The 17,318-nt window shown below is 43.7% G+C and overlaps 30 non-coding genes across 30 annotated transcripts; all 30 read right to left on the bottom strand.

The window, feature by feature from the left end:
* Nucleotides 1–1,264: 1,264 nt before the first annotated feature.
* On the bottom strand, nt 1,265–1,383 carry LOC147937169 (5S ribosomal RNA). Its single transcript, XR_015569632.1, has one exon. It is a non-coding gene; the product is annotated as a 5S ribosomal RNA (ribosomal RNA).
* Nucleotides 1,384–1,778: 395 nt separating this feature from the next.
* On the bottom strand, nt 1,779–1,897 carry LOC147937168 (5S ribosomal RNA). The gene has a single exon (XR_015569344.1). It is a non-coding gene; the product is annotated as a 5S ribosomal RNA (ribosomal RNA).
* Nucleotides 1,898–2,763: 866 nt separating this feature from the next.
* Nucleotides 2,764–2,882, bottom strand: LOC147937167 (5S ribosomal RNA). Its single transcript, XR_015569631.1, has one exon. It is a non-coding gene; the product is annotated as a 5S ribosomal RNA (ribosomal RNA).
* A 395-nt stretch (nt 2,883–3,277) lies between these two features.
* Nucleotides 3,278–3,396, bottom strand: LOC147937166 (5S ribosomal RNA). Its single transcript, XR_015569343.1, has one exon. It is a non-coding gene; the product is annotated as a 5S ribosomal RNA (ribosomal RNA).
* Nucleotides 3,397–4,262: 866 nt separating this feature from the next.
* Nucleotides 4,263–4,381, bottom strand: LOC147937165 (5S ribosomal RNA). Its single transcript, XR_015569630.1, has one exon. It is a non-coding gene; the product is annotated as a 5S ribosomal RNA (ribosomal RNA).
* A 395-nt stretch (nt 4,382–4,776) lies between these two features.
* Nucleotides 4,777–4,895, bottom strand: LOC147937164 (5S ribosomal RNA). Its single transcript, XR_015569342.1, has one exon. It is a non-coding gene; the product is annotated as a 5S ribosomal RNA (ribosomal RNA).
* Nucleotides 4,896–5,290: 395 nt separating this feature from the next.
* Nucleotides 5,291–5,409, bottom strand: LOC147937163 (5S ribosomal RNA). Its single transcript, XR_015569546.1, has one exon. It is a non-coding gene; the product is annotated as a 5S ribosomal RNA (ribosomal RNA).
* A 395-nt stretch (nt 5,410–5,804) lies between these two features.
* Nucleotides 5,805–5,923, bottom strand: LOC147937162 (5S ribosomal RNA). The gene has a single exon (XR_015570034.1). It is a non-coding gene; the product is annotated as a 5S ribosomal RNA (ribosomal RNA).
* Nucleotides 5,924–6,317: 394 nt separating this feature from the next.
* LOC147937161 (5S ribosomal RNA) lies at nt 6,318–6,436 on the bottom strand. Its single transcript, XR_015570015.1, has one exon. It is a non-coding gene; the product is annotated as a 5S ribosomal RNA (ribosomal RNA).
* Nucleotides 6,437–6,832: 396 nt separating this feature from the next.
* On the bottom strand, nt 6,833–6,951 carry LOC147937160 (5S ribosomal RNA). Its single transcript, XR_015570014.1, has one exon. It is a non-coding gene; the product is annotated as a 5S ribosomal RNA (ribosomal RNA).
* A 395-nt stretch (nt 6,952–7,346) lies between these two features.
* LOC147937159 (5S ribosomal RNA) lies at nt 7,347–7,465 on the bottom strand. The gene has a single exon (XR_015569392.1). It is a non-coding gene; the product is annotated as a 5S ribosomal RNA (ribosomal RNA).
* A 394-nt stretch (nt 7,466–7,859) lies between these two features.
* Nucleotides 7,860–7,978, bottom strand: LOC147937158 (5S ribosomal RNA). The gene has a single exon (XR_015569963.1). It is a non-coding gene; the product is annotated as a 5S ribosomal RNA (ribosomal RNA).
* Nucleotides 7,979–8,372: 394 nt separating this feature from the next.
* On the bottom strand, nt 8,373–8,491 carry LOC147937157 (5S ribosomal RNA). Its single transcript, XR_015570013.1, has one exon. It is a non-coding gene; the product is annotated as a 5S ribosomal RNA (ribosomal RNA).
* Nucleotides 8,492–8,886: 395 nt separating this feature from the next.
* LOC147937156 (5S ribosomal RNA) lies at nt 8,887–9,005 on the bottom strand. The gene has a single exon (XR_015570033.1). It is a non-coding gene; the product is annotated as a 5S ribosomal RNA (ribosomal RNA).
* Nucleotides 9,006–9,399: 394 nt separating this feature from the next.
* Nucleotides 9,400–9,518, bottom strand: LOC147937155 (5S ribosomal RNA). The gene has a single exon (XR_015570012.1). It is a non-coding gene; the product is annotated as a 5S ribosomal RNA (ribosomal RNA).
* A 396-nt stretch (nt 9,519–9,914) lies between these two features.
* On the bottom strand, nt 9,915–10,033 carry LOC147937154 (5S ribosomal RNA). Its single transcript, XR_015570011.1, has one exon. It is a non-coding gene; the product is annotated as a 5S ribosomal RNA (ribosomal RNA).
* Nucleotides 10,034–10,428: 395 nt separating this feature from the next.
* Nucleotides 10,429–10,547, bottom strand: LOC147937153 (5S ribosomal RNA). Its single transcript, XR_015569391.1, has one exon. It is a non-coding gene; the product is annotated as a 5S ribosomal RNA (ribosomal RNA).
* A 394-nt stretch (nt 10,548–10,941) lies between these two features.
* LOC147937152 (5S ribosomal RNA) lies at nt 10,942–11,060 on the bottom strand. The gene has a single exon (XR_015570044.1). It is a non-coding gene; the product is annotated as a 5S ribosomal RNA (ribosomal RNA).
* Nucleotides 11,061–11,454: 394 nt separating this feature from the next.
* LOC147937151 (5S ribosomal RNA) lies at nt 11,455–11,573 on the bottom strand. Its single transcript, XR_015570010.1, has one exon. It is a non-coding gene; the product is annotated as a 5S ribosomal RNA (ribosomal RNA).
* Nucleotides 11,574–11,969: 396 nt separating this feature from the next.
* On the bottom strand, nt 11,970–12,088 carry LOC147937150 (5S ribosomal RNA). The gene has a single exon (XR_015570040.1). It is a non-coding gene; the product is annotated as a 5S ribosomal RNA (ribosomal RNA).
* Nucleotides 12,089–12,483: 395 nt separating this feature from the next.
* On the bottom strand, nt 12,484–12,602 carry LOC147937149 (5S ribosomal RNA). The gene has a single exon (XR_015569364.1). It is a non-coding gene; the product is annotated as a 5S ribosomal RNA (ribosomal RNA).
* Nucleotides 12,603–12,998: 396 nt separating this feature from the next.
* LOC147937148 (5S ribosomal RNA) lies at nt 12,999–13,117 on the bottom strand. The gene has a single exon (XR_015570030.1). It is a non-coding gene; the product is annotated as a 5S ribosomal RNA (ribosomal RNA).
* A 395-nt stretch (nt 13,118–13,512) lies between these two features.
* LOC147937147 (5S ribosomal RNA) lies at nt 13,513–13,631 on the bottom strand. The gene has a single exon (XR_015570008.1). It is a non-coding gene; the product is annotated as a 5S ribosomal RNA (ribosomal RNA).
* A 395-nt stretch (nt 13,632–14,026) lies between these two features.
* LOC147937146 (5S ribosomal RNA) lies at nt 14,027–14,145 on the bottom strand. Its single transcript, XR_015570007.1, has one exon. It is a non-coding gene; the product is annotated as a 5S ribosomal RNA (ribosomal RNA).
* Nucleotides 14,146–14,541: 396 nt separating this feature from the next.
* On the bottom strand, nt 14,542–14,660 carry LOC147937145 (5S ribosomal RNA). The gene has a single exon (XR_015570006.1). It is a non-coding gene; the product is annotated as a 5S ribosomal RNA (ribosomal RNA).
* Nucleotides 14,661–15,056: 396 nt separating this feature from the next.
* Nucleotides 15,057–15,175, bottom strand: LOC147937144 (5S ribosomal RNA). The gene has a single exon (XR_015570004.1). It is a non-coding gene; the product is annotated as a 5S ribosomal RNA (ribosomal RNA).
* A 395-nt stretch (nt 15,176–15,570) lies between these two features.
* LOC147937143 (5S ribosomal RNA) lies at nt 15,571–15,689 on the bottom strand. The gene has a single exon (XR_015570003.1). It is a non-coding gene; the product is annotated as a 5S ribosomal RNA (ribosomal RNA).
* Nucleotides 15,690–16,083: 394 nt separating this feature from the next.
* On the bottom strand, nt 16,084–16,202 carry LOC147937142 (5S ribosomal RNA). Its single transcript, XR_015569357.1, has one exon. It is a non-coding gene; the product is annotated as a 5S ribosomal RNA (ribosomal RNA).
* Nucleotides 16,203–16,597: 395 nt separating this feature from the next.
* LOC147937141 (5S ribosomal RNA) lies at nt 16,598–16,716 on the bottom strand. Its single transcript, XR_015569974.1, has one exon. It is a non-coding gene; the product is annotated as a 5S ribosomal RNA (ribosomal RNA).
* A 395-nt stretch (nt 16,717–17,111) lies between these two features.
* LOC147937140 (5S ribosomal RNA) lies at nt 17,112–17,230 on the bottom strand. The gene has a single exon (XR_015570001.1). It is a non-coding gene; the product is annotated as a 5S ribosomal RNA (ribosomal RNA).
* Between the last annotated feature and the right edge of the window lie 88 nt (nt 17,231–17,318).

Raw genomic sequence — 17,318 nt, 5'->3', positions numbered from 1 at the left:
GGGTCACACTTGATATGTGGGAGCAGTTTAGTCACCTTGGACATTCTTCCAACCTCGTAACTTATTATGTCGGGATCACAAAAACATATCTGAAATGCCTTCAAACGTCAAAATTTGGCCCTGAAAATGGTCCAATGGTACAGAGAACAATTGCCTTGCCAGAAGCTCTCTTGTGGCTTTTCCAAAAGGTATTATGGATCGCGTGGTTCCTCACGGTGTGAAAGTTACGATGGTCTTTATATACTAGTCTTGCGAAACAACCAAAAAAAAAAGAGAGGGAGGGATCTAACATAGGAACTTCCTAGGAGGTCACCTATCCTAGTACTAGTCTCGCCCAAGCACGCTTAACTGTGGAATTCTGATGGGATTCAGTGCATTAGAGCTGGTATAATCGCATCCGTTAGTATATCCCATTAAATCACATATATCCTTTCTCGAAAACTCAAGAGATCATTCAATGTGCGTGCCACTTGATATATGGACCAATTTAGTTACCTTGAATGTGCTTCAAACCTTGAGAAACAAGCGTAACTATGTCCAAACACAGTTTTGGACCCATAACTAATTGTGTTGGGATAACAAAAAAACATTAAAAATACCTTCAAACGTTAAAATTTGGCCTCGAAAATGGTCCAATAGTACGAAGAGCAATGCATTGCCAGAAGATCTCTTGGGGCATTCCAAAAAGGTATTATGGTCTCGTGGTTCCTTACAGTGTGATGAAAGTTACGATGTTCTGTATGTACTACATAGTCTTGCGCAACAACCAAAAAAAAAAGAAAACAAAGAGGGAGGGATGCAACACGAGGACTTCCCGGAAGAACACCCATCCTAGTACTCTCGCCCAAGCACGCTTACCTGCAGAGTAATGATGGGATCCAGTGCATTAGTGTTTGTACAATTGCATATATCCTTTTTTAAAAACTCCAGGGATCATTCAATGTGGGTGCCACTTGATATGTGGACCGGTTTAGTCACCTTGGAAATGCTTCCAAACAAGAGAAACTAGCGATAACCATGTCCAAACACAGTTTTAGACTCGTAAATTGTTGGGATCACTAAACAAAATTCCAAATGCCTTCAAACGTCAAAATTTAGCCCTGAAAATGGTCCCATGGAACAAAGACCCATTGCCTTGCCAGAAACTCTCTTGGGGCTTTTCAAAAATGTATTATGAGTCGCGTGGTTCCTCACGGTGTGAAAGTTACGACGTTCTGTTTGGACTTTATAGTCTTACGCAAAAAAAAAAAAAAAAAAAGAGGGAGGGATGCAACACGAGGACTTCCAGGGAAGTCACCCATCCTAGTACTAATCTCGCCCAAACACGCTTAACTGCGGAGTTCTGATGGGATCCGGTGCATTAGTGCTGGTATGATCGCATCCGTCAGTATATACCATGCAATCGCATATATCCTTTTTCGAGAACTCAATGGATCATTCAATGTGGGTCCCACTTGATATGTGGACCGGATTATTCACCTTGGACGTGCTTCCAACCGCGAAAAACAAGAGATTACCATATCCAAACATAATTTGGTATTCGTAGCTAATTGTGTCGCGATCACCGGAAAACATCCGAAACACCTTCAAACGTCAAAATTCGGCCTCCGGAATGGTCCAATGGTACGAAGACCCATTGCCTTGCCAGAAACACTCTTGGGGCTTTCCGAAAAGGTATTATGGGTCGCGTGGTTCCTCACGATGTAAAAGTTACGACGTTATGTTTGTAATATATAGTCTTACGCAACAACCAAAAAAAAAAAAAAAAAAAAGAGGGAGGGATGCAACACGAGAACTTCCCGGGAGGTCACCCATCCTAGTACTACTCTCGCCCAAGCACGCTTAACTGCGGAGTTCTGATGGGATCCGGTGCATTAGTGCTGGTATGATCGCATGCGTTAGTATATATCATGCAATCGCATATATCGTTTTTTCAAAACTCAAGGGATCATTCAATGTGGGTCCCACTTGATATCTGGACCAGTTTATTCACCTTGCACGTGCTTCCAACCGCGAAAAACAAGAGATTACCATATCCAAACATAATTTGGTATTCGTAGCTAATTGTGTCGCGATCACCGGAAAACATCCGAAACACCTTCAAACGTCAAAATTCGGCCTCCGGAATGGTCCAATGGTACGAAGACCCATTGCCTTGCCAGAAACACTCTTGGGGCTTTCCGAAAAGGTATTATGGGTCGCGTGGTTCCTCACGATGTAAAAGTTACGACGTTATGTTTGTAATATATAGTCTTGCGCAACAACCAAAAAAAAAAGAAAACAAAGAGGGAGGGATGCAACACGAGGACTTCCCGGAAGAACACCCATCCTAGTACTCTCGCCCAAGCACGCTTACCTGCAGAGTAATGATGGGATCCAGTGCATTAGTGTTTGTACAATTGCATATATCCTTTTTTAAAAACTCCAGGGATCATTCAATGTGGGTGCCACTTGATATGTGGACCGGTTTAGTCACCTTGGAAATGCTTCCAAACAAGAGAAACTAGCGATAACCATGTCCAAACACAGTTTTAGACTCGTAAATTGTTGGGATCACTAAACAAAATTCCAAATGCCTTCAAACGTCAAAATTTAGCCCTGAAAATGGTCCCATGGAACAAAGACCCATTGCCTTGCCAGAAACTCTCTTGGGGCTTTTCAAAAATGTATTATGAGTCGCGTGGTTCCTCACGGTGTGAAAGTTACGACGTTCTGTTTGGACTTTATAGTCTTACGCAAAAAAAAAAAAAAAAAAAAGAGGGAGGGATGCAACACGAGGACTTCCAGGGAAGTCACCCATCCTAGTACTAATCTCGCCCAAACACGCTTAACTGCGGAGTTCTGATGGGATCCGGTGCATTAGTGCTGGTATGATCGCATCCGTCAGTATATACCATGCAATCGCATATATCCTTTTTCGAGAACTCAATGGATCATTCAATGTGGGTCCCACTTGATATGTGGACCGGATTATTCACCTTGGACGTGCTTCCAACCGCGAAAAACAAGAGATTACCATATCCAAACATAATTTGGTATTCGTAGCTAATTGTGTCGCGATCACCGGAAAACATCCGAAACACCTTCAAACGTCAAAATTCGGCCTCCGGAATGGTCCAATGGTACGAAGACCCATTGCCTTGCCAGAAACACTCTTGGGGCTTTCCGAAAAGGTATTATGGGTCGCGTGGTTCCTCACGATGTAAAAGTTACGACGTTATGTTTGTAATATATAGTCTTACGCAACAACCAAAAAAAAAAAAAAAAAAAAGAGGGAGGGATGCAACACGAGAACTTCCCGGGAGGTCACCCATCCTAGTACTACTCTCGCCCAAGCACGCTTAACTGCGGAGTTCTGATGGGATCCGGTGCATTAGTGCTGGTATGATCGCATGCGTTAGTATATATCATGCAATCGCATATATCGTTTTTTCAAAACTCAAGGGATCATTCAATGTGGGTCCCACTTGATATCTGGACCAGTTTATTCACCTTGCACGTGCTTCCAACCGCGAAAAACAAGAGATTACCATATCCAAACATAATTTGGTATTCGTAGCTAATTGTGTCGCGATCACCGGAAAACATCCGAAACACCTTCAAACGTCAAAATTCGGCCTCCGGAATGGTCCAATGGTACGAAGACCCATTGCCTTGCCAGAAACACTCTTGGGGCTTTCCGAAAAGGTATTATGGGTCGCGTGGTTCCTCACGATGTAAAAGTTACGACGTTATGTTTGTAATATATAGTCTTGCGCAACAACCAAAAAAAAAAGAAAACAAAGAGGGAGGGATGCAACACGAGGACTTCCCGGAAGAACACCCATCCTAGTACTCTCGCCCAAGCACGCTTACCTGCAGAGTAATGATGGGATCCAGTGCATTAGTGTTTGTACAATTGCATATATCCTTTTTTAAAAACTCCAGGGATCATTCAATGTGGGTGCCACTTGATATGTGGACCGGTTTAGTCACCTTGGAAATGCTTCCAAACAAGAGAAACTAGCGATAACCATGTCCAAACACAGTTTTAGACTCGTAAATTGTTGGGATCACTAAACAAAATTCCAAATGCCTTCAAACGTCAAAATTTAGCCCTGAAAATGGTCCCATGGAACAAAGACCCATTGCCTTGCCAGAAACTCTCTTGGGGCTTTTCAAAAATGTATTATGAGTCGCGTGGTTCCTCACGGTGTGAAAGTTACGACGTTCTGTTTGGACTTTATAGTCTTACGCAAAAAAAAAAAAAAAAAAAAGAGGGAGGGATGCAACACGAGGACTTCCAGGGAAGTCACCCATCCTAGTACTAATCTCGCCCAAACACGCTTAACTGCGGAGTTCTGATGGGATCCGGTGCATTAGTGCTGGTATGATCGCATCCGTCAGTATATACCATGCAATCGCATATATCCTTTTTCGAGAACTCAATGGATCATTCAATGTGGGTCCCACTTGATATGTGGACCGGATTATTCACCTTGGACGTGCTTCCAACCGCGAAAAACAAGAGATTACCATATCCAAACATAATTTGGTATTCGTAGCTAATTGTGTCGCGATCACCGGAAAACATCCGAAACACCTTCAAACGTCAAAATTCGGCCTCCGGAATGGTCCAATGGTACGAAGACCCATTGCCTTGCCAGAAACACTCTTGGGGCTTTCCGAAAAGGTATTATGGGTCGCGTGGTTCCTCACGATGTAAAAGTTACGACGTTATGTTTGTAATATATAGTCTTACGCAACAACCAAAAAAAAAAAAAAAAAAAAGAGGGAGGGATGCAACACGAGAACTTCCCGGGAGGTCACCCATCCTAGTACTACTCTCGCCCAAGCACGCTTAACTGCGGAGTTCTGATGGGATCCGGTGCATTAGTGCTGGTATGATCGCATGCGTTAGTATATATCATGCAATCGCATATATCGTTTTTTCAAAACTCAAGGGATCATTCAATGTGGGTCTCACTTGATATCTGGACCAGTTTATTCACCTTGCACGTGCTTCCAACCGCGAAAAACAAGAGATTACCATATCCAAACATAATTTGGTATTCGTAGCTAATTGTGTCGCGATCACCGGAAAACATCCGAAACACCTTCAAACGTCAAAATTCGGCCTCCGGAATGGTCCAATGGTACGAAGACCCATTGCCTTGCCAGAAACACTCTTGGGGCTTTCCGAAAAGGTATTATGGGTCGCGTGGTTCCTCACGATGTAAAAGTTACGACGTTATGTTTGTAATATATAGTCTTACGCAACAACCAAAAAAAAAAAAAAATAAAAGAGGGAGGGATGCAACACAAGGACTTCCCGGGAGGTCACCCATCCTAGTACTACTCTCGCCCAAGCACGCTTAACTGCGGAGTTCTGATGGGATCCGGTGCATTAGTGTTGGTATGATCGCATCCGTTAGTATATATCATGCAATCGCATATATCGTTTTTTCAAAACTCAAGGGATCATTCAATGTGGGTCCCACTTGATATCTGGACCAGTTTATTCACCTTGCACATGCTTCCAACCGCGAAAAACAAGAGATTACCATATCCAAACATAATTTGGTATTCGTAGCTAATTGTGTCGCGATCACCGGAAAACATCCAAAACACCTTCAAACGTCAAAATTCGGCCTCCGGAATGGTCCAATGGTACGAAGACCCATTGCCTTGCCAGAAACACTCTTGGGGCTTTCCGAAAAGGTATTATGGGTCGCGTGGTTCCTCACGATGTAAAAGTTACGACGTTATGTTTGTAATATATAGTCTTACGCAACAACCAAAAAAAAAAAAAAAAAAAAGAGGGAGGGATGCAACACGAGAACTTCCCGGGAGGTCAACCATCCTAGTACTACTCTCGCCCAAGCACGCTTAACTGCGGAGTTCTGATGGGATCCGGTGCATTAGTGCTGGTATGATCGCATCCGTTAGTATATATCATGCAATCGCATATATCGTTTTTTCAAAACTCAAGGGATCATTCAATGTGGGTCCCACTTGATATCTGGACCAGTTTATTCACCTTGCACGTGCTTCCAACCGCGAAAAACAAGAGATTACCATATCCAAACATAATTTGGTATTCGTAGCTAATTGTGTCGCGATCACCGGAAAACATCCGAAACACCTTCAAACGTCAAAATTCGGCCTCCGGAATGGTCCAATGGCACGAAGACCCATTGGCTTGCCAGAAACACTCTTGGGGCTTTCCGAAAAGGTATTATGGGTCGCGTGGTTCCTCACGATGTAAAAGTTACGACGTTATGTTTGTAATATATAGTCTTACGCAACAACCAAAAAAAAAAAAAAAAAAAGAGGGAGGGATGCAACACGAGGACTTCCCGGGAGGTCACCCATCCTAGTACTACTCTCGCCCAAGCACGCTTAACTGCGGAGTTCTGATGGGATCCGGTGCATTAGTGCTGGTATGATCGCATCCGTTAGTATATATCATGCAATCGCATATATCGTTTTTTCAAAACTCAAGGGATCATTCAATGTGGGTCCCACTTGATATCTGGACCAGTTTATTCACCTTGCACGTGCTTCCAACCGCGAAAAACAAGAGATTACCATATCCAAACATAATTTGGTATTCGTAGCTAATTGTGTCGCGATCACCGGAAAACATCCGAAACACCTTCAAACGTCAAAATTCGGCCTCCGGAATGGTCCAATGGTAAGAAGACCCATTGCCTTGCCAGAAACACTCTTGGGGCTTTCCGAAAAGGTATTATGGGTCGCGTGGTTCCTCACGATGTAAAAGTTACGACGTTATGTTTGTAATATATAGTCTTACGCAACAACCAAAAAAAAAAAAAAAAAAAAAGAGGGAGGGATGCAACACGAGGACTTCCCGGGAGGTCACCCATCCTAGTACTACTCTCGCCCAAGCACGCTTAACTGCGGAGTTCTGATGGGATCCGGTGCATTAGTGCTGGTATGATCGCATCCGTTAGTATATATCATGCAATCGCATATATCGTTTTTTGAAAACTCAAGGGATCATTCAATGTGGGTCCCACTTGATATCTGGACCAGTTTATTCACCTTGCACGTGCTTCCAACCGCGAAAAACAAGAGATTACCATATCCAAACATAATTTGGTATTCGTAGCTAATTGTGTCGCGATCACCGGAAAACATCCGAAACACCTTCAAACGTCAAAATTCGGCCTCCGGAATGGTCCAATGGCACGAAGACCCATTGGCTTGCCAGAAACACTCTTGGGGCTTTCCGAAAAGGTATTATGGGTCGCGTGGTTCCTCACGATGTAAAAGTTACGACGTTATGTTTGTAATATATAGTCTTACGCAACAACCAAAAAAAAAAAAAAAAAAAAGAGGGAGGGATGCAACACGAGGACTTCCCGGGAGGTCACCCATCCTAGTACTACTCTCGCCCAAGCACGCTTAACTGCGGAGTTCTGATGGGATCCGGTGCATTAGTGTTGGTATGATCGCATCCGTTAGTATATATCATGCAATCGCATATATCGTTTTTTCAAAACTCAAGGGATCATTCAATGTGGGTCCCACTTGATATCTGGACCAGTTTATTCACCTTGCACATGCTTCCAACCGCGAAAAACAAGAGATTACCATATCCAAACATAATTTGGTATTCGTAGCTAATTGTGTCGCGATCACCGGAAAACATCCAAAACACCTTCAAACGTCAAAATTCGGCCTCCGGAATGGTCCAATGGTACGAAGACCCATTGCCTTGCCAGAAACACTCTTGGGGCTTTCCGAAAAGGTATTATGGGTCGCGTGGTTCCTCACGATGTAAAAGTTACGACGTTATGTTTGTAATATATAGTCTTACGCAACAACCAAAAAAAAAAAAAAAAAAAGAGGGAGGGATGCAACACGAGAACTTCCCGGGAGGTCACCCATCCTAGTACTACTCTCGCCCAAGCACGCTTAACTGCGGAGTTCTGATGGGATCCGGTGCATTAGTGCTGGTATGATCGCATCCGTTAGTATATATCATGCAATCGTATATATCGTTTTTTCAAAACTCAAGGGATCATTCAATGTGGGTCCCACTTGATATCTGGACCAGTTTATTCACCTTGCACGTGCTTCCAACCGCGAAAAACAAGAGATTACCATATCCAAACATAATTTGGTATTCGTAGCTAATTGTGTCGCGATCACCGGAAAACATCCGAAACACCTTCAAACGTCAAAATTCGGCCTCCGGAATGGTCCAATGGCACGAAGACCCATTGCCTTGCCAGAAACACTCTTGGGGCTTTCCGAAAAGGTATTATGGGTCGCGTGGTTCCTCACGATGTAAAAGTTACGACGTTATGTTTGTAATATATAGTCTTACGCAACAACCAAAAAAAAAAAAAAAAAAAGAGGGAGGGATGCAACACGAGGACTTCCCGGGAGGTCACCCATCCTAGTACTACTCTCGCCCAAGCACGCTTAACTGCGGAGTTCTGATGGGATCCGGTGCATTAGTGCTGGTATGATCGCATCCGTTAGTATATATCATGCAATCGCATATATCGTTTTTTCAAAACTCAAGGGATCATTCAATGTGGGTCCCACTTGATATCTGGACCAGTTTATTCACCTTGCACGTGCTTCCAACCGCGAAAAACAAGAGATTACCATATCCAAACATAATTTGGTATTCGTAGCTAATTGTGTCGCGATCACCGGAAAACATCCAAAACACCTTCAAACGTCAAAATTCGGCCTCCGGAATGGTCCAATGGTACGAAGACCCATTGCCTTGCCAGAAACACTCTTGGGGCTTTCCGAAAAGGTATTATGGGTCGCGTGGTTCCTCACGATGTAAAAGTTACGACGTTATGTTTGTAATATATAGTCTTACGCAACAACCAAAAAAAAAAAAAAAAAAAAGAGGGAGGGATGCAACACGAGAACTTCCCGGGAGGTCAACCATCCTAGTACTACTCTCGCCCAAGCACGCTTAACTGCGGAGTTCTGATGGGATCCGGTGCATTAGTGCTGGTATGATCGCATCCGTTAGTATATATCATGCAATCGCATATATCGTTTTTTCAAAACTCAAGGGATCATTCAATGTGGGTCCCACTTGATATCTGGACCAGTTTATTCACCTTGCACGTGCTTCCAACCGCGAAAAACAAGAGATTACCATATCCAAACATAATTTGGTATTCGTAGCTAATTGTGTCGCGATCACCGGAAAACATCCGAAACACCTTCAAACGTCAAAATTCGGCCTCCGGAATGGTCCAATGGCACGAAGACCCATTGGCTTGCCAGAAACACTCTTGGGGCTTTCCGAAAAGGTATTATGGGTCGCGTGGTTCCTCACGATGTAAAAGTTACGACGTTATGTTTGTAATATATAGTCTTACGCAACAACCAAAAAAAAAAAAAAAAAAAGAGGGAGGGATGCAACACGAGGACTTCCCGGGAGGTCACCCATCCTAGTACTACTCTCGCCCAAGCACGCTTAACTGCGGAGTTCTGATGGGATCCGGTGCATTAGTGCTGGTATGATCGCATCCGTTAGTATATATCATGCAATCGCATATATCGTTTTTTCAAAACTCAAGGGATCATTCAATGTGGGTCCCACTTGATATCTGGACCAGTTTATTCACCTTGCACGTGCTTCCAACCGCGAAAAACAAGAGATTACCATATCCAAACATAATTTGGTATTCGTAGCTAATTGTGTCGCGATCACCGGAAAACATCCGAAACACCTTCAAACGTCAAAATTCGGCCTCCGGAATGGTCCAATGGTAAGAAGACCCATTGCCTTGCCAGAAACACTCTTGGGGCTTTCCGAAAAGGTATTATGGGTCGCGTGGTTCCTCACGATGTAAAAGTTACGACGTTATGTTTGTAATATATAGTCTTACGCAACAACCAAAAAAAAAAAAAAAAAAAAAGAGGGAGGGATGCAACACGAGGACTTCCCGGGAGGTCACCCATCCTAGTACTACTCTCGCCCAAGCACGCTTAACTGCGGAGTTCTGATGGGATCCGGTGCATTAGTGCTGGTATGATCGCATCCGTTAGTATATATCATGCAATCGCATATATCGTTTTTTGAAAACTCAAGGGATCATTCAATGTGGGTCCCACTTGATATCTGGACCAGTTTATTCACCTTGCACGTGCTTCCAACCGCGAAAAACAAGAGATTACCATATCCAAACATAATTTGGTATTCGTAGCTAATTGTGTCGCGATCACCGGAAAACATCCGAAACACCTTCAAACGTCAAAATTCGGCCTCCGGAATGGTCCAATGGCACGAAGACCCATTGGCTTGCCAGAAACACTCTTGGGGCTTTCCGAAAAGGTATTATGGGTCGCGTGGTTCCTCACGATGTAAAAGTTACGACGTTATGTTTGTAATATATAGTCTTACGCAACAACCAAAAAAAAAAAAAAAAAAAAGAGGGAGGGATGCAACACGAGGACTTCCCGGGAGGTCACCCATCCTAGTACTACTCTCGCCCAAGCACGCTTAACTGCGGAGTTCTGATGGGATCCGGTGCATTAGTGTTGGTATGATCGCATCCGTTAGTATATATCATGCAATCGCATATATCGTTTTTTCAAAACTCAAGGGATCATTCAATGTGGGTCCCACTTGATATCTGGACCAGTTTATTCACCTTGCACATGCTTCCAACCGCGAAAAACAAGAGATTACCATATCCAAACATAATTTGGTATTCGTAGCTAATTGTGTCGCGATCACCGGAAAACATCCAAAACACCTTCAAACGTCAAAATTCGGCCTCCGGAATGGTCCAATGGTACGAAGACCCATTGCCTTGCCAGAAACACTCTTGGGGCTTTCCGAAAAGGTATTATGGGTCGCGTGGTTCCTCACGATGTAAAAGTTACGACGTTATGTTTGTAATATATAGTCTTACGCAACAACCAAAAAAAAAAAAAAAAAAAGAGGGAGGGATGCAACACGAGAACTTCCTGGGAGGTCACCCATCCTAGTACTACTCTCGCCCAAGCACGCTTAACTGCGGAGTTCTGATGGGATCCGGTGCATTAGTGCTGGTATGATCGCATCCGTTAGTATATATCATGCAATCGTATATATCGTTTTTTCAAAACTCAAGGGATCATTCAATGTGGGTCCCACTTGATATCTGGACCAGTTTATTCACCTTGCACGTGCTTCCAACCGCGAAAAACAAGAGATTACCATATCCAAACATAATTTGGTATTCGTAGCTAATTGTGTCGCGATCACCGGAAAACATCCGAAACACCTTCAAACGTCAAAATTCGGCCTCCGGAATGGTCCAATGGCACGAAGACCCATTGCCTTGCCAGAAACACTCTTGGGGCTTTCCGAAAAGGTATTATGGGTCGCGTGGTTCCTCACGATGTAAAAGTTACGACGTTATGTTTGTAATATATAGTCTTACGCAACAACCAAAAAAAAAAAAAAAAAAAGAGGGAGGGATGCAACACGAGGACTTCCCGGGAGGTCACCCATCCTAGTACTACTCTCGCCCAAGCACGCTTAACTGCGGAGTTCTGATGGGATCCGGTGCATTAGTGCTGGTATGATCGCATCCGTTAGTATATATCATGCAATCGCATATATCGTTTTTTCAAAACTCAAGGGATCATTCAATGTGGGTCCCACTTGATATCTGGACCAGTTTATTCACCTTGCACGTGCTTCCAACCGCGAAAAACAAGAGATTACCATATCCAAACATAATTTGGTATTCGTAGCTAATTGTGTCGCGATCACCGGAAAACATCCGAAACACCTTCAAACGTCAAAATTCGGCCTCCGGAATGGTCCAATGGTAAGAAGACCCATTGCCTTGCCAGAAACACTCTTGGGGCTTTCCGAAAAGGTATTATGGGTCGCGTGGTTCCTCACGATGTAAAAGTTACGACGTTATGTTTGTAATATATAGTCTTACGCAACAACCAAAAAAAAAAAAAAAAAAAAAGAGGGAGGGATGCAACACGAGGACTTCCCGGGAGGTCACCCATCCTAGTACTACTCTCGCCCAAGCACGCTTAACTGCGGAGTTCTGATGGGATCCGGTGCATTAGTGCGGGTATGATCGCATCCGTTAGTATATATCATGCAATCGCATATATCGTTTTTTGAAAACTCAAGGGATCATTCAATGTGGGTCCCACTTGATATCTGGACCAGTTTATTCACCTTGCACGTGCTTCCAACCGCGAAAAACAAGAGATTACCATATCCAAACATAATTTGGTATTCGTAGCTAATTGTGTCGCGATCACCGGAAAACATCCGAAACACCTTCAAACGTCAAAATTCGGCCTCCGGAATGGTCCAATGGTACGAAGACCCATTGCCTTGCCAGAAACACTCTTGGGGCTTTCCGAAAAGGTATTATGGGTCGCGTGGTTCCTCACGATGTAAAAGTTACGACGTTATGTTTGTAATATATAGTCTTACGCAACAACCAAAAAAAAAAAAAAAAAAAAGAGGGAGGGATGCAACACGAGGACTTCCCGGGAGGTCACCCATCCTAGTACTACTCTCGCCCAAGCACGCTTAACTGCGGAGTTCTGATGGGATCCGGTGCATTAGTGCTGGTATGATCGCATCTGTTAGTATATATCATGCAATCGCATATATCGTTTTTTCAAAACTCAAGGGATCATTCAATGTGGGTCCCACTTGATATCTGGACCAGTTTATTCACCTTGCACGTGCTTCCAACCGCGAAAAACAAGAGATTACCATATCCAAACATAATTTGGTATTCGTAGCTAATTGTGTCGCGATCACCGGAAAACATCCGAAACACCTTCAAACGTCAAAATTCGGCCTCCGGAATGGTCCAATGGTAAGAAGACCCATTGCCTTGCCAGAAACACTCTTGGGGCTTTCCGAAAAGGTATTATGGGTCGCGTGGTTCCTCACGATGTAAAAGTTACGACGTTATGTTTGTAATATATAGTCTTACGCAACAACCAAAAAAAAAAAAAAAAAAAAAGAGGGATGGATGCAACACGAGGACTTCCCGGGAGGTCACCCATCCTAGTACTACTCTCGCCCAAGCACGCTTAACTGCGGAGTTCTGATGGGATCCGGTGCATTAGTGCTGGTATGATCGCATCCGTTAGTATATATCATGCAATCGCATATATCGTTTTTTGAAAACTCAAGGGATCATTCAATGTGGGTCCCACTTGATATCTGGACCAGTTTATTCACCTTGCACGTGCTTCCAACCGCGAAAAACAAGAGATTACCATATCCAAACATAATTTGGTATTCGTAGCTAATTGTGTCGCGATCACCGGAAAACATCCGAAACACCTTCAAACGTCAAAATTCGGCCTCCGGAATGGTCCAATGGTACGAAGACCCATTGCCTTGCCAGAAACACTCTTGGGGCTTTCCGAAAAGGTATTATGGGTCGCGTGGTTCCTCACGATGTAAAAGTTACGACGTTATGTTTGTAATATATAGTCTTACGCAACAACCAAAAAAAAAAAAAAAAAAAAGAGGGAGGGATGCAACACGAGGACTTCCCGGGAGGTCACCCATCCTAGTACTACTCTCGCCCAAGCACGCTTAACTGCGGAGTTCTGATGGGATCCGGTGCATTAGTGCTGGTATGATCGCATCCGTTAGTATATATCATGCAATCGCATATATCGTTTTTTCAAAACTCAAGGGATCATTCAATGTGGGTCCCACTTGATATCTGGACCAGTTTATTCACCTTGCACGTGCTTCCAACCGCGAAAAACAAGAGATTACCATATCCAAACATAATTTGGTATTCGTAGCTAATTGTGTCGCGATCACCGGAAAACATCCGAAACACCTTCAAACGTCAAAATTCGGCCTCCGGAATGGTCCAATGGTACGAAGACCCATTGCCTTGCCAGAAACACTCTTGGGGCTTTCCGAAAAGGTATTATGGGTCGCGTGGTTCCTCACGATGTAAAAGTTACGACGTTATGTTTGTAATATATAGTCTTACGCAACAACCAAAAAAAAAAAAAAAAAAAAGAGGGAGGGATGCAACACGAGGACTTCCCGGGAGGTCACCCATCCTAGTACTACTCTCGCCCAAGCACGCTTAACTGCGGAGTTCTGATGGGATCCGGTGCATTAGTGCTGGTATGATCGCATCCGTTAGTATATATCATGCAATCACATATATCGTTTTTTCAAAACTCAAGGGATCATTCAATGTGGGTCCCACTTGATATCTGGACCAGTTTATTCACCTTGCACGTGCTTCCAACCGCGAAAAACAAGAGATTACCATATCCAAACATAATTTGGTATTCGTAGCTAATTGTGTCGCGATCACCGGAAAACATCCGAAACACCTTCAAACGTCAAAATTCGGCCTCCGGAATGGTCCAATGGTAAGAAGACCCATTGCCTTGCCAGAAACACTCTTGGGGCTTTCCGAAAAGGTATTATGGGTCGCGTGGTTCCTCACGATGTAAAAGTTACGACCTTATGTTTGTAATATATAGTCTTACGCAACAACCCAAAAAAAAAAAAAAAAAAAAGAGGGAGGGATGCAACACGAGGACTTCCCGGGAGGTCACCCATCCTAGTACTACTCTCGCCCAAGCACGCTTAACTGCGGAGTTCTGATGGGATCCGGTGCATTAGTGCTGGTATGATCGCATCCGTTAGTATATATCATGCAATCGCATATATCGTTTTTTGAAAACTCAAGGGATCATTCAATGTGGGTCCCACTTGATATCTGGACCAGTTTATTCACCTTGCACGTGCTTCCAACCGCGAAAAACAAGAGATTACCATATCCAAACATAATTTGGTATTCGTAGCTAATTGTGTCGCGATCACCGGAAAACATCCGAAACACCTTCAAACGTCAAAATTCGGCCTCCGGAATGGTCCAATGGTAAGAAGACCCATTGCCTTGCCAGAAACACTCTTGGGGCTTTCCGAAAAGGTATTATGGGTCGCGTGGTTCCTCACGATGTAAAAGTTACGACCTTATGTTTGTAATATATAGTCTTACGCAACAACCCAAAAAAAAAAAAAAAAAAAAGAGGGAGGGATGCAACACGAGGACTTCCCGGGAGGTCACCCATCCTAGTACTACTCTCGCCCAAGCACGCTTAACTGCGGAGTTCTGATGGGATCCGGTGCATTAGTGCTGGTATGATCGCATCCGTTAGTATATATCATGCAATCGCATATATCGTTTTTTGAAAACTCAAGGGATCATTCAATGTGGGTCCCACTTGATATCTGGACCAGTTTATTCACCTTGCACGTGCTTCCAACCGCGAAAAACAAGAGATTACCATATCCAAACATAATTTGGTATTCGTAGCTAATTGTGTCGCGATCACCGGAAAACATCCGAAACACCTTCAAACGTCAAAATTCGGCCTCCGGAATGGTCCAATGGTACGAAGACCCATTGCCTTGCCAGAAACACTCTTGGGGCTTTCCGAAAAGGTATTATGGGTCGCGTGGTTCCTCACGATGTAAAAGTTACGACGTTATGTTTGTAATATATAGTCTTACGCAACAACCAAAAAAAAAAAAAAAAAAAAGAGGGAGGGATGCAACACGAGGACTTCCCGGGAGGTCACCCATCCTAGTACTACTCTCGCCCAAGCACGCTTAACTGCGGAGTTCTGATGGGATCCGGTGCATTAGTGCTGGTATGATCGCATCCGTTAGTATATATCATGCAATCGCATATATCGTTTTTTCAAAACTCAAGGGATCATTCAATGTGGGTCCCACTTGATATCTGGACCAGTTTATTCACCTTGCACGTGCTTCCAACCGCGAAAAACAAGAGATTACCATATCCAAACATAATTTGGTATTCGTAGCTAATTGTGTCGCGATCACCGGAAAACATCCGAAACACCTTCAAACGTCAAAATTCGGCCTCCGGAATGGTCCAATGGTACAAAGACCCATTGGCTTGCCAGAAACACTCTTGGGGCTTTCCGAAAAGGTATTATGGGTCGCGTGGTTCCTCACGATGTAAAAGTTACGACGTTATGTTTGTAATATATAGTCTTACGCAACAACCAAAAAAAAAAAAAAAAAAAGAGGGAGGGATGCAACACGAAGACTTCCCGGGAGGTCACCCATCCTAGTACTACTCTCGCCCAGGCACGCTTAACTGCGGAGTTCTGATGGGATCCGGTGCATTAGTGCTGGTATGATCGCATCCGTTAGTATATATCATGCAATCGCATATATCGTTTTTTGAAAACTCAAGGGATCATTCAATGTGGGTCCCACTTGATATCTGGACCAGTTTATTCACCTTGCACGTGCTTCCAACCGCGAAAAACAAGAGATTACCATATCCAAACATAATTTGGTATTCGTAGCTAATTGTGTCGCGATCACCGGAAAACATCCGAAACACCTTCAAACGTCAAAATTCGGCCTCCGGAATGGTCCAATGGTACGAAGACCCATTGCCTTGCCAGAAACACTCTTGGGGCTTTCCGAAAAGGTATTATGGGTCGCGTGGTTCCTCACGATGTAAAAGTTACGACGTTATGTTTGTAATATATAGTCTTACGCAACAACCAAAAAAAAAAAAAAAAAAAAGAGGGAGGGATGCAACACGAGAACTTCTCGGGAGGTCACCCATCCTAGTACTACTCTCGCCCAAGCACGCTTAACTGCGGAGTTCTGATGGGATCCGGTGCATTAGTGCTGGTATGATCGCATCCGTTAGTATATATCATGCAATCGCATATATCGTTTTTTCAAAACTCAAGGGATCATTCAATGTGGGTCCCACTTGATATCTGGACCAGTTTATTCACCTTGCACATGCTTCCAACCGCGAAAAACAAGAGATTACCATATCCAAACATAATTTGGTATTCGTAGCTAATTGTGTCGCGATCACCGGAAAACATCCGAAACACCTTCAAACGTCAAAATTCGGCCTCCGGAATGGTCCAATGGCACGAAGACCCATTGGCTTGCCAGAAACACTCTTGGGGCTTTCCGAAAAGGTATTATGGGTCGCGTGGTTCCTCACGATGTAAAAGTTACGACGTTATGTTTGTAATATATAGTCTTACGCAACAACCAAAAAAAAAAAAAAAAAAAAGAGGGAGGGATGCAACACGAGGACTTCCCGGGAGGTCACCCATCCTAGTACTACTCTCGCCCAAGCACGCTTAACTGCGGAGTTCTGATGGGATCCGGTGCATTAGTGCTGGTATGATCGCATCCGTTAGTATATATCATGCAATCGCATATATCGTTTTTTCAAAACTCAAGGGATCATTCAATGTGGGTCCCACTTGATATCTGGACCAGT

The sequence above is a fragment of the Camelina sativa genome, chromosome 10, assembly GCF_030686135.1.
Source record: "Camelina sativa cultivar CO46 ecotype springtype chromosome 10, ASM3068613v1".
Classification (NCBI taxonomy): domain Eukaryota; kingdom Viridiplantae; phylum Streptophyta; class Magnoliopsida; order Brassicales; family Brassicaceae; genus Camelina; species Camelina sativa.
The sequence above is the reverse complement of the archived record's forward strand: the minus strand, read 5'-3'. Positions and strand labels throughout refer to the sequence as shown.